Here is a 13,393-nt window from a genome sequence, read left to right as displayed (position 1 = left end):
TGAGTTCAGATCTGAACCCCCCAGGACCCTCCCCGATAACCCCATTGCTGTATCTCGCCAGAACCCCCACTGGACTGGACTCTCTGTGGAGGAGGGGTCCCTACTTAGCTGAGACTTGGAAAAAAAGGCACCATTCATGGGACACCTTGAGAACAGGGTGGGGGGAGAGCCCTCTAAGGTCCTCTGTCTCCTTCCCTCTTTCTCCATGCCCAGCCAAGACGCTGGGGCACCTGTCCCTGTGCTCTGGGCAGTAGAGACAGAGACATGGCCCCACCTAGCTAGGAACACAGGCCGATAGGTCAGCCAGGTGGGCAGACCCACTGCCCCAGATGCTGAGCGCACAGAGCATCTCTTTACTGGGTGGGCAGAGGGCTTCCCTGAGCCAAATCCAGAAGACTGGTGGCAGTGGCCGGGGCCCAGGCTTGTGGGCTGCACTCGGGCAGTGGAAGCAGAGTTCCAGAACTGGTGGGATTGGGGGGTCCCATGTGGCCAGGATCCAGTGTAGCCTCCCAGAATTGGGGCACCTCCTGCCCTCTTCTCCCTCTCACCCCATGAGTAGTCTCAGAGCTCCCTCAAGGGCTTTTCCAGACTATTTCTTCCTGGCCAGAGCTGGGGCTGCCCCTGTGAGGTTCTGCCCTGCAATTAGTGTCAGGAGTCCAGGACCAAGAAGACCCAAGGGATGTAGGGGAAGTTGGTCAGCATGGCCCCCCACGGTGTAGGTCACAGGCTGTGGGGTCCTCTGGCAAAGTCCTGACCCTCTCTGGGGCTCAGTTTCCTCATCTGTAAAGTGGGTATTCTAGCCACCCTTACCTTGTAGGGCAGTTGGGAGGATGACCTGAGCTATTGTGGGTGACAGACCCCACCTGGGAGCTGGCCCACAGCAGGGATCCAGGTAAATGTTCGCTGTGGGGCATCTGAGCTGTACAACTATGGGTTCCCAGGCAGGAGAAGATTCATGCGTGGTCCAAGGGAAGGGGTCCTGTGTGTCCAGAGTGATGACCCTGGGCTGGGATCCTTCCTCTTGTTCCTAGGCGCACATTGCAGGCTGGGCCTAGGAATCTGAATTGAGCTCCAAGACGGCAGGTCCTTTGCCTCATCCAATGCTTGTCCCACAAGCATGCACACCACAGGGCCCAGAACCGCGGGGTTCATTGTCATCCTCAGGTACCCAGCTGGGGTGACCCTGCACTCACCCCTCTCTGCCTGAGTTCTCCTTCCTAGCACCCACCCCATACTGCACCCCACCTCTGGGTCCCGAACAAGTTGTCCCCTTCATGCCTCTCTGCCTTTGCCCATGCTGTTCCCTCTGCTCAGAATGCCCTTCCACCCACCTTCTTGTCCACGTGGCAAACTAGTTACCCTCCTTGTCATCTTTTCTCAGTGGCTTTTGTGACTCTACTCCCTCACCCCCCAGGTGGGTTCACTCCCCTCTCTGTGATCCAGCTCCTGCCCTGGCCCTGAGCGGGCCAGCCCTCCAGAACAGGGACCCAAACCCATCCACACATGCTCCCAGGGATGCCAGGTTGGAGACACTGGCTGGGGGAATCAGAGAGGACTTCCTGGAAGCAGGGACACCTGAGCCAAGGCTTTAAAGAATGAATAGAAGTTTGCAAGGAGGACAGATAGGACGAGCCTTCTAAGAGGTGCGGGGTCCTGGGGGCCTGAGGAAGCGAGGCTGTTTTCAGGGAGATCGGCGAAGTGTAGGGAACGGAGGTCGGGGAAGCAGGGTGTCCTCTGTCCTCCCCACCCCAGATAGAAGCCCCTGGAAGTCCATTTCTCCAGCCCCAGGTCCAGCACCTCTGCTCTGGCCCGATGCATGCCCCCTGCCTGTCGCTCACTCAGCTATCCTGCTTCTGCTTGAAAAACTCTTCCGGTGACACGCAAATATTTGCAGATATTAGCAAGTCCCAACTGGCTCTCTGCGTGCGAGCCGCTGCTTGGCTAATCCCCAAGTTAATCCCCTCCTCTGCCTTCCTCTGCACCGGTCCGCCCGCCTTGGCTTCCGCCGTGGCCACTTTGCTGCGTGCCTTTTGGCAAGCCACTTTGTCTGCGTGAACCTCAGTCCCCTCTTCTGTCACAGAGCGAAGTGGGTCCGTTGCCCCGCAAGGCACGCGGGACACAGAAGGGGCCCCGGAAACCCAAGCACAAACCTGTTCAAGCCTGAGCCTCTCCCCCACAACATAATTTTTCAAAGTTGTTAACTGTGATAGGCACCTAGAAAAATAATTCCCTGTGCAGGTTAGAGGTTAACTTTAAGAAGACCGCCACCCAGGTCAAGAAGTTGAGTGCGCCAGCCTCCCAGGGACACCCCCCCCCAACTTCCTGCAAGACCCTTCCCCCATCACAGCCCCCTCCACCTCCTCCGGAGGTCTCTGGGATCCTGGCTTTTGTGATGAAGGTTGCTTGGGTTTTTGTTGGGGTTTTGTTTTTTTTGTTTTTTTTTTTCGATCTGGCAGCCCGTGAGCATCCCTAACTGACTTGAGTTTTTTGTCTTGTCTGGTCTAGAACTTCACATACATGTGCCGTCTTTTAGCCTGTGCTTTTCAGGTTGGCTTTTTTTTTTTTAACGCCCCCCCCCCTCCAAAACAATGATGTTTTGGAGAGGCGTCCTTAGCTGTGCGTGGAGTTGCGGATGGCTGGCTGTCTCGAAACGGCGCGGCGGCGGCTGAGTGAAGTTGCTGCAATCTGGTTATTAGCTGATGGCTGTCCGGTCGCTTCCAGCCTGGACCGTAGCAAATGAAGATGCTGTGACCGTGCCTGTCCGGGGTTTGGGGGCTGGTCGGGGGCGCGAGGTGCAGCCTCCCCCCAGGGGACCCGGGAACCGCACAGCTGGGGTGCAGGGGGGCGGGTCCTGGGGTGGGGGGCGGCTCGCGCACGGCCAGCTTTCGGCGGGGAGGCTACACCCTCCCCGCGGCCGGGGACTTCCTGCATCTCCGCATCCTCCGCGCACCGGGCACCCGTGTACCAGCCCCGGCTCGCCAGGCCGCAGGCGGAGCGGCTGCTCCGGGCGCGGTAATTGCGCGGCCCTGGATGACAGCCGGCTGGGGCTTCCTCGCGGGTGACTTCTGCGTATTTTTCCATCAAGTTGCGGTATTGATTTGGAGCTCTTCAGAGAGAGCCCTCGCTGGTCACACGTGTGGCAGAGGCACCTCCCGCCGGCTGCTGGATTCCGGCTCTTTCAATGGTCCTCTGATGAACAGAAGTTCTTCATTTTAATTCTGTTGAATTTTTCTCAAATCTTTTAGACTTTTTACTTTCTTATGGAAGCTTTTTGTGCCTTGTTTAAGCAACCCTCCTGATGTCATGAACCTATTGAAAGAGGTTTTTGTGCATGGTTTTGAGGTTGGGCTCCTTTTCGTCGTGGGCCGCCACTGTGGCCCCCGCCGCCCCCACCACCACCCTTGGTTGGTTTGGTTGTGTGTGTGTGTTTGTGTGTGTGTGTGTGTGTGTGGTTTGCTTTCCGTGTTTTTGGGGGGGGGGGTTTGGGGGAGGTTTTGTTTCTTTGTTTTGTCATTGGGGATTTGGGGGGAGTTGTGCTTTTTGTTTTGGAGGTTTTAAATTTTGAGTTTTTTTTATTTTCTCGTTTTTGTGGGTTTTAAACTTTTCTGGTTGGGGGGCATTTTGGGGTTCAAAATATTTTTTTGCTTTTTGGATTGTTTCCTGAGTTTTTGTGGTTTTAAATTGGGGGGATTGGGTTTGTGGGGTTTTTTATTTTTGTTTGGGGAATTTTTTGGGTTTTGGATTTTTGTTTAGGGGTTTAAATTTTGGGGATTTGGGGGCTTTGGCTTGTTTTGTTTTCTGGGTTTTATGGTTTTGTGGGTTTAAATTTTTGTTTTTCTTGTTTGTTTTTTGAGTTAAAATTTTTTTTTTTTTTTAGTTTATGGATTTTTTTATTTTCTGGGTTTTGAGGGTTTTGTGTTTTTAATTTATTTTTTGGTTTTATGAGTTTTATGTTTTGTGAGGGGGTAGCTTATATAGTTTAAAATTTTTTTTTTATTTGAGTGATTTCTTGTTTGGGGAGTTTTGTGCTTTTTTAAAATTTTTGTGGGAGTTTTTTGTTTGGGTTTTTGTGTTTTGGGGGGATTGTATTTTTTTAATTTTGGGGGTGTGTTAATTTTTTGTTTTTTTCTTGTTTGGGGTTTTGTGGAGGTGTTTTTGGCTTGGGTCTTTCGTTGTTTGGCTTTGTGTGGGTTTGTTTTCTCTTTCTGCTTTTGTGGGGCGTGGTTTTTGTTGGGTTTTGTTTTTGGCTTTTTGTTTGGGGGCTTTGGTGGTTTGTGCGCTCTTCTTTCACACAGACGCCCAAATGCTCAGTCCCACACTCGATTCACTCGTATCACCGATGTGTGTTGCAGCGCTGCCTCTGCCAGACGCCACTCTCCATGCTGGAGACACTGTGCCAGGCGCCAGGCTGACGTCCTAGAGGTAGAGACAGACGGGTTTCAGGTCGCCTCACAGAGGTCAGATCACACTGACCTCATCTCCAGAGAATCTCCCAGCCCACTCCCCACGAGACACTAGGCCTCCCTGCTGCGCTTCAATCCCCATCAGACTGACACCTGCCCCAGGGCCTTTGCACGTGCCTTTCCTTTTGGAATGTTCTTTCCCAGACGTCCATGTGACTCCCTGCCTCCCCTCCTTTCGCATCTTGCTCAAAAGTCATTCATGGTCAGGGGGTCAGGGCTGGGGGGGCTCCTGACCACTCACTCCATTTACAGGCAGGTCCCCTCCCCCATGCTCCCTCTCCTTGCCTTCATTTCCATCTCCCTGATCCCCACCTGACTCTCAGTTTGTTTTACTCATTTATCTTGTCTATCGTCTGTCTTCCCCCGAGAACAGCAGCGTGCTGCTGATCCACAGCACTTAGAGCTGTCGCGTAGTAGCTGCTAAGTAAGTTCTCTGAAATGAGACCCACGGGTGATGCACAGTGAGGAAGAGGGATGGAGAAGAGCTCCTCCCCATGCTTCATGATGCCCATGATGGGGGCTCTCCACTCTGACCCCCAAAAAGGGGAGTGTTGGGGGACACTTGTGCCTCCCACCCTACTCCCAGGGTTTTTTTTTTTATTATTATTATTTTTTAAAAAATACCTTGTGAAAGCCTCCAGTGGAGGGATTTGGCTGGACGCAGGGAGATGCTTGGGTGGAGATGAGGTGGTGTGGGGAGGGTGCTCCCAGCAGGGGGTCCGACATGGGCAAAGGCCCACTGCAGGAGGGAACACTTTTCCTCCCATGGCACCTGAGTTCTGCCTTTCTCAGGCCCTCAGCATTCTGCCCCCTGCATCCTCCTCCAAGCCAGGAGGGAATATGGAGCTGAAGGGTTTTGGAGAAACGGAGGCCAGAAGCAGAAAGGGGCTTTTCCAGGCGTTTGAGCCTCCCGAAACAGCTGGTCACTGCCCAGTGGGAAGAGGCTTCTCTGTGTTTGGGCTAAAATTTACAGCCCAGTGGCCATCCTCCAACGTCCCCTCCTGAGGGCCACGCCATTGCCCTTCCTGAAGTCCAAGCTGAGGATGCACCTCCAAGACCTCCAGGCCCCGATTTACCCTCAGAAAACCAATGCTCTTGCGTGGCACCCAGTGCCCTCTTCTGTGGCCACCTGACCCAGCTGCTCCTCCCGGCTCTGCCTCACTTCTAAACATAATGCTGGGGGAGGAAGTCTTAGGGGCTAATTCTCACTAAACTGTGAATGACTATCTTGCTTCAGTTTCTCCCTCTGGGAGTCAGGGCATTATAAACGGACCTGCCACATGGATGGAGCTTCCCTGATAGCTCAGTTGGTAAAGAATCCTCCTGCAATGCAGGAGATGCTGGTTTGATTTCTGGGTCAGGAAGATCCCCTGGAGAAGGAAAAGGCTACTCACTCCAGTATTATGCCCTGGAGAATTCCATGGACTGTATAGGCCATGGGGTCGCAAAGAGTCCAACATAACAGCAACTTTCAGCTTCACTTTTCCACATAGACTGTTCTGTCTTACCTTCTTCTGCTCTGCCCTTCAAAGTCTCCTGTCCCTACAGCCCATCTGAGTCCCCACTCCTCTGCAAAGGCTCCCTGATGAAGTATGTGGGTTAGTAAGAAGGTGAACTTACCTGGATTTGAATCCCGTACCTGCCACTTACTGGTTGGGTAGACTTGGGCCAGTTTCTAAACATCTCTGCTTCTCAGTTTCTGCATCTATAGAATGTAGATCATAATAACAACACCTAACTTCGAAGGCCGTTTTGAGAATGAACTCATGAACGTGGAGCCAGGCACATGGCTGGTACTACGTGGACTGCTTCTGCCTGTTAACCCCCTGCCCCCCGCCCACCTCACATGGTCCCCTTTGTTCCCAGGCCCTGTTTCCCCAACCATCAGGCAAATGACAGTATTCCTATCATGAAAGAGAGGACCCGGCGAAATGGGGTGTCAGGATGTGACCTGCAGACCTAGACGGAGTTAAGACTGCCAGAGCATCTCAGAGTAGGGGCAGGGGGCCGGCCCTGCTGTGCCCCCAGGAGGCACTTTCCCTGCACATCCCCAGTCCCGGCAGTGACTGGGTGTTTCAGAGCAAGGATGTGTCCTGGGCCTGTTTCCCAGCCTCTGCCTCACCCCTGTTAACCACAGGCAGAAGACCGGCCCTGGCTGGCTGAGATCTCTGGGCCCCTCCGGCACCTTCTTACTTGACATTTGCAACAGCCTGAGAGCTGCCACATGGCCCGCATCCCTGGACAGGCCCTCTGAGTGTCCAGAGGCATTTCCATCGGGCGTCAATGATGAGGGCAAGGCCTGGGGGTCTTTCTTGAGCAATGGAGCTGAAGGTTCTGGAAATGTCTGCCTGAGATCACTATTCAATCATTCAATCACCCAGTGAGACCTACTGCATGCCTTTGACAGTCTCCTCACTGAGTCCTCACCCAAGGTTCTGGAAGGGATGGGGGGAGGCTGCCCATTGCACAGACGAAGGAATGGTGGCCTGGAAGGCCAGCTCCTTTCTCAAGAGTTAGAAAGCCTGGTTAAAGAGCCTGGGAGCCAGGATAGAAGGCCCCCAGGGCAGCCCCTCCAAGTGCCACTAGTCGCCCAGCCCTGGCCCTCTGGCCAGGACACAGCACCCCGCCCCGCAGAGTACCCCATGATGAGGGCTGAGGGTCCCAGGACACCTGTTCCCACCCCACAAGTACCTCGTGCTTTCCCACCTGCCCCGTCTCCATCCTCTGTGTGTCAGCTGACCAAAGGATTGAGTAGGGGGCGATCTCAGGGGAGACGCTTCCAGAGGAAGGCAATGGTCACAAGCGTCCCTTTGGGGTTCAATCACCGATGGGGAAACTGAGGCCCAGAAAAGCAGCCTCCTTCCTCAGCCTCCGTGCCTTGCACCCACCTGCTGCTGCTGCAAACATCGTCCATCATAACACCAGTTCTTTTCTTCCAGACTGGGGTTTGGCCCCCAGGACTGTCTCCCGTGGGTGTGGAAAGGTGCGGGGTAGGTGGGGAGGCAAGAGCAGAGGGACCAGGGACCAAGGGCATCCCTGAGGGGCCTGGGGCCATGCGGGGGGCACTGGGTGGGGGCAGGCACCTTACACCCCGCTCTCTAGGGACATCAGTGAGCCTCCCGCAGTCCTGATTACTTTTATGATCCCCAAAATTCCAGAAATCAGGCCCTCCACCGATCCAATGAATGCGTGCCCGAGCCAGTTTGCAGGGGTGAGCCAGCTGGTGGGTGGTCACATTAGTGGGGCCAGCATGGGCTCCATGGGGGCAGTAATGAATACCTGATCATCACAGTGCTGGACGGCAGCCCCCTCTCACCTGGGCTCCAAAGCCTCGTGGCAGGTGCTGAGAGGTTCATCTGGGAGCCCTGTGGGGAGCTGCTCACCCAAAGTGGGGACAACCCATGGTCATGCCACTCTCCCATCCTCCCCGCGGACACCCCCTGAACACCAACTCTGGGCAGAGAGCAGGTGTGACCTTGGGGCAGGGAGGGGCCCAGGGCCAAGGTGTGCACAGCCCCATCCTCCAGGTCCCCCCAACCCGCAGTCTAGAGGGGGTACGAGAGTAGACAAGCAACGGTGCTGGGCTGGGTGCTGGGAGAGAGGGCCCAGGCAGGGGAGGGGGCCCCCATCTCCTGAGGCAGCCTCCTTAGGTCTCCCTGTTCCGGTCCACCTACCAGAAGGACAGCCCCAGTCCGGGCCTGCCTCCCATCCTGCCTTCTGCCCTGGGGCTCCCAGTGCCCCAAGCGGCCGGGGAGCCGGGATGGGATGCTTGGCCTGCACTCAGAGCCAGGCTCTCGGGGCCTTCTGGCTAGCTGACCCAGGCCTGGGCTCAAGTCACACTCTCCTCCGGACACACCCTGGCCCCGCCAGGATCTTCTCACCCCCCAGCCTTTGCCCCATGCTGAGTCTCCCTCACAGATGGCCAGCCTGCTTCATGACAGGGGCATGGACGACCTCTCCTGCCGGGGCTGGAGGCCCGCCTCCACGGGATCACCTCTGCCTTCGTCCTGGGGCTGCCGGATGAAGTACAGGATGCCCAATGAATTAAATCCATCTAAATACATTTCACTGGGCATCCTCTGCTTTATTGGGCTGCCCAATCTCAACAAACAGCTGGATGCTTATTTAGCATAAGTGTGTCCACACCCCGTTCGGCACATTCTTAACACTAAATACTATTGTTGGCCCGAAATTCAGAGTTGACCCTCTCACTATCATTTCGGGCCTGGGGGGAAGCGGGGGCGGTCAGCCTTATGGAAATCAGAGAGCATCTCCTTTTGGCCAAGGCTGACAAAACAAAGCCAGACCCCTACAGCCCCAGACCTCAGAGGAGAAGAAAAGGCCGAAGCACCAGACACTGCCGAGGGGCATCTGGGTTGACCAGCGGGAAGCCTGCAGGCTGTGGACCCGGGGTGGGCACTGTCTGCCTCGGCCCCTCCACAGGCTCATCTGTAAAACGCGTTCACTCTGTTTTCCATTCATTCAGTGAATGCTTACTGGGCCCTTCTGGTTGCCAGGCTCTGCTGCAGGGTCCGAGGACACAGCGGGGAATGAGGTGGACAGAAAGCCCTGTCCTGGGGAGCTCCCACTCTGGTGGGGTGAGGCCATAGACGGACACAGGCCCAGCAGGGAAAGGGAGAGAGAGGGTGCAGCGGAATTCAGGAAAGTTGCATCTGAATGTTGGAGGAGGAGAGGAGCAGCCATGGGGCAGAGGGATCCGGGCAGAAGAACAGCAGGTGCAAAGGCCCCGGGGCAAGCTGTGCTGCCTGTGGCTGGAAGGTGAGGTCCAGGGGGCCAAGGGGAAGGCCATCTGCCATCAGGTGACCAGAGTGAACACATCTGGCTTGACCCTAGTGATATAGGGGCCGTGGGGGCAGGTTTTGAGCAGAGGGAGGGGGTGGATCCGACTTAGCCTTCCACAGGGCCTCTCTGCCTAAGCAGGTGAGGGCAGAAAGCCAGTTAGCAGGCTGTGCAGTAATCCCATGAGAGAAGCTGGTCCCAGGGTGGCGGGTGGGGCTGGAAGAGCCAGAGGATGTGTTTCGGAGGCAGGGCTGTGGCTGTTGCCGCTGGCCTGGGAGGACGGGAGAGAGACAGGAGTGGAGTATGCCTCCAGGTTTGGGGAGGGGCACTGGCCTAGCTGGCGAGGTGCGGAGAGAAAGCAGAATACGATATGGAGGGTCCTGCAGGTCTGTGCTGCCTGTGAGCTACCCAAGCAGAGATGGAGGCCGCAGAGGGTATGCACGCCTGGAGTCGGGGGGTGGGGGGAGGGACAAAAATTTGGGGGGGTCCTCCGTGAAGTGATGGTATCTCTGGCAGGGGTCACTATGGGGGGAGTGTACCCAGAGAAGGAGGCAGGACCCCTGGGCCCTGCCGGCGTTAGGATGTCAGGGAGACCAGGGCCACCTGCAGAGGAGGCTGAGGAGGTCTGCTAGGCAAGGGCGGGGTTTGCAGGAGGAGGGCGGGGTCCACTGCGCCCCTGGGTGCTAAGGGTTGAGGCCACGTGGGCACTGAGAAGGGCCAGGCAGGAGCCGGTTCAGTGGCCTCGAGGGGACGAGAGCCAGGTCAGGCCCTGGTCCTAGTGGGCCAGAAGTGAGGACACACGACGCGTCTCGCAGCCGAGAATGAGGATGGTACTGGAGGGCCAGCAGAGGGTTGTTCACCATGTGGGAAGCCTACCTGCATGCCTATGTGCCGAAAAAGGAGCCGGGAGAGAGGGCGAAATGGGCGGTTGGTGGGGGAGGGGAGACGGGCTGGAGCCACGCCTGGAGTGGGCGGAACGCCTGGAGTGGGCGGAGGGGCTGCCTGGCGGGGTGTCTGTAGTAACAGGCAGGCAGATGCTGGGGTGGGGGTGGGGGCCTGGCGGTGGCATCTGCAGAAGTTCCCTTCGGGCGGTTTCTCCGTCTTCAGTGGAGAAGGAAGCGAGGTCTTCAGCTGTGAGTGGGGCGGGGTGATGGGAGGCGTGGGGACATCGAGCAGAGAAGAGCTCGTGAAGACGTTTCCTAGGCAGGTGAGGGAGGGAACCCAACAGAGGATGTGGCGGCTTGCCCCGTCTGCTGACTGGGCTAAAAGCGAAGGCCTGGCGGCTCGGCCCCAGGGACGTCGTGTGTCTGTGCAGGGTGCCGGCACCCAGGCTAGGGAGAGGTGGCCCCAACCAGAGTGAGGTTAGAGAGGTCAGGGAGGGCTTCCTGGAGGAGGTAAACAGAATGAACAGAAGAGCAAAAAAGGGGGTGTTCTGAGCAGGAAGGGAAGCGTGTGCAAAGGCCCGGGGGTGACTCTGCAGCTGCTCCGTCCACCTGCCCAGAGGTGACCCTGCTTGGCCTGGCCCCCAGCACCCCTGGATCTGCCCGCCCACAGAGGGCTCCCAGGCCGGCTGCCTGATAAGATGCGGGGTAGGCGAGGTGAAAGGTCTCCTGCGGCATCTCCAGGTCTCTGGGCGGAAGAGCAGTCGTGTCACTGGCCCTGAGGACGGAAGCAGGAGGGTGCCCCTGGATGACCTCGGTTAGCGAAGCAGGAGAGGGCGGGGCCTGGGCAAGCATAGAACCCCTGCCCTCCGTCCGCTCCTCCTGGCTTGAGCAGGGGGACCCCTCCTGGCTGGGGGCCCCAGGCCAGCCCTGTGACAGTCCTCTCCCCCACACGCACACGCACAGACACACACACGCAGGCTCCTACAGGACCTGGCGCCTTGGTGGCCGGGTCCAGAGACCCCATCCCCATGCCCGTGGCCATGCTGGTGAGGTTGTGGCAGAGTCAGCCGAGGGGCTGCCCAGGGGCTGGACGGGCCTGAGACACGGAGAGCTGCCAGCCAGTCCCGGGGCCGTCAGCCTGAGTTCCAGGGGGTCCGCTCCCAGGGGACCGTGAGATGCTGGGTGGGGGAGGGAGCAAGGGGGGCCTCACCAGCCCCGCGGTGGAGAAGGGAGGACTTGGGAGACTTTTCCACGCCCCCCACCATTTACCCAGCCCCACGGTAGGCCCTAGGGATATGACCACGCCCCAGATCTTGCAGCCCCAGAGAGGAGACCAGCGTCTCTCCTCCCGCCGTCTGCACAGCCTTTGGTCCCCGGCTCCGCCGCCCAGACACAGTGCCCGGGCACTGGGGCAAGGGGGTGTGGGAAGGAGGCGGTCCCACGGGAGGGCAGGCCAGTCCCCGGGGTATCGTCCCCACGGGAATGAGACCCAGTGGAGGAAAGCAGGCTGTCCCGGGAGCCAGGGCCTGAGCTGGGAGCCCAGAAACAGCCCCGAGGGAAGGTCCCTGACCCAGCGGACGGCAAGGACAGGGTGGGAAGGAAGGGGCCCAGGAGGACTCCGGCGCAGCCCGGAGCCGGGCGAGGCGGGGCCACTGCGGGTCTGAGTGATGGACGGGACTGGGCGGCGGAATCTTGCCCGGAGGTGGGCGTGGTCTGGCTGGGTTTTGTGACCTGCCCTCCCGCCGATGGGGAAGCCTGGGCTCAGGGCCTGCGTGGAGCAGGACACCGCCCTGGAGCACTCAGCCCCGTGAAGCTCCCTGGGGGGCCGGCCGGGCTGGCAGGGGTGTCAGGGTCCCCCCTGCCAGGCCCTGGGTGGGGAGGGGTTAACCTGGACCGAGGGAGCGAGTGCCATCCTGGCAGAGGGGACGTGGGGACAAAGTCACCAAGATGAGAAGCCGCCTGCAGCCCGTGAAGAATGACAAGCAATTTGGTGCCACTGGAGCGTGACTGTTGGGGGGGAGCTGGACACGGGGGTGGGGGGCCTTTAGGGCACCACATGGACCGGCCGCTCCTGGCTCCGTGTACCCGGCATCCAGCGAGAGAGCGAACATTCGTTCAGCCCCGCCCTGCCCCATTCACCGCCTACCAGGGAGCACCGCTCCCCTCCGCTCCCTGGGTCCCCACGGCGCCTGTATCCTTCCCACCCTGTACCTGGCACAAGCATCACAGGTGTCGGGGGGTGGGGGTGGAATCTCATCCTCACCCTGGACTTGCTGTGTGATCTGGGGAGACTTGCTTAACCTCTCTGGGCACCAGTCTAATCTCTAGCAAGAGGTGCCCCACATGGCAGAGGCTGGAGGTAGTGAGAATCAGGGTCAGAACGAGAGCAGTTGTCAGGGACATAGATGCCCTGCGTGTGACCAGAGGTGAGGTCTGGGTCAGGTCACAGCAACACCCCCATTCCCTGTGTTTCCAGGCAAGCCCCCCGTCCCCTTCCCCTGGGCCCCAGTCTCCCAGTCTCCCTTCTACTCCCATGAGACCTCACCTGCCAGGGGTCTCCCTGCGGAAGGGCCTTCTGGGATGGGGACTGGCAGGCGAGGGCTGGGCAGGGGACTCCCCAGGAATCGCTGACCTCGGTCAAGCCACTGAGGGTAGACTGGGTCTCTGGCCGCTCCCACGAGAGCAGAACCGGCCCGTCCTGCCCCCACTGTCTGTTCACCCGATAGCTCTGGGGTCATTGCCTGAGAGTGGACCCCTGGCCTGGAATCCCAGAGTCCAGTTTTCAACTGGAGAGCCTGTCCGCCCCCAGTCCGGCCTGCAGAAAACCAGGGCCAAGGGCAGCCCGTTTCACAGAGGGTCACAGAAGTGGAGATCAGAGCCCAGAGCTTCCACGGCACCCCCACCCACCCCTTGTCAGATCAACGCTGGAAATCTTTCTGAGGAGGAGCAGCCAAATGTGGTCCTTCGTAAACTTTTTAAAAAGTTTTCATCCTCGCTGTAGGAAATACAATAAATCCAGCAGAGTGTAAAGGGAAACGGCGCAGCCGCCCCGAACCCCACCACCTGGCCCAAGCGACACCGGCCTTCTCCCCTTCCCTCACCTCGAGTGGCCGTCTGTGTGAGGTCATTTTGTCAACGGGATTCTGCGGCTCTTTCACACACACGCTTGCCCACGTCTACCAGCCTTGTTTGGACGCCCGACGTCCGGGGCAGCATCTTCCCATCAGAGTTCCGCTTTGGCTCGGG

This window comes from Bubalus kerabau, chromosome 19, assembly GCF_029407905.1.
Source record: "Bubalus kerabau isolate K-KA32 ecotype Philippines breed swamp buffalo chromosome 19, PCC_UOA_SB_1v2, whole genome shotgun sequence".
NCBI classification, from domain to species: Eukaryota; Metazoa; Chordata; class Mammalia; order Artiodactyla; family Bovidae; genus Bubalus; species Bubalus kerabau.
Note: the sequence above shows the minus strand (reverse complement) of the source record.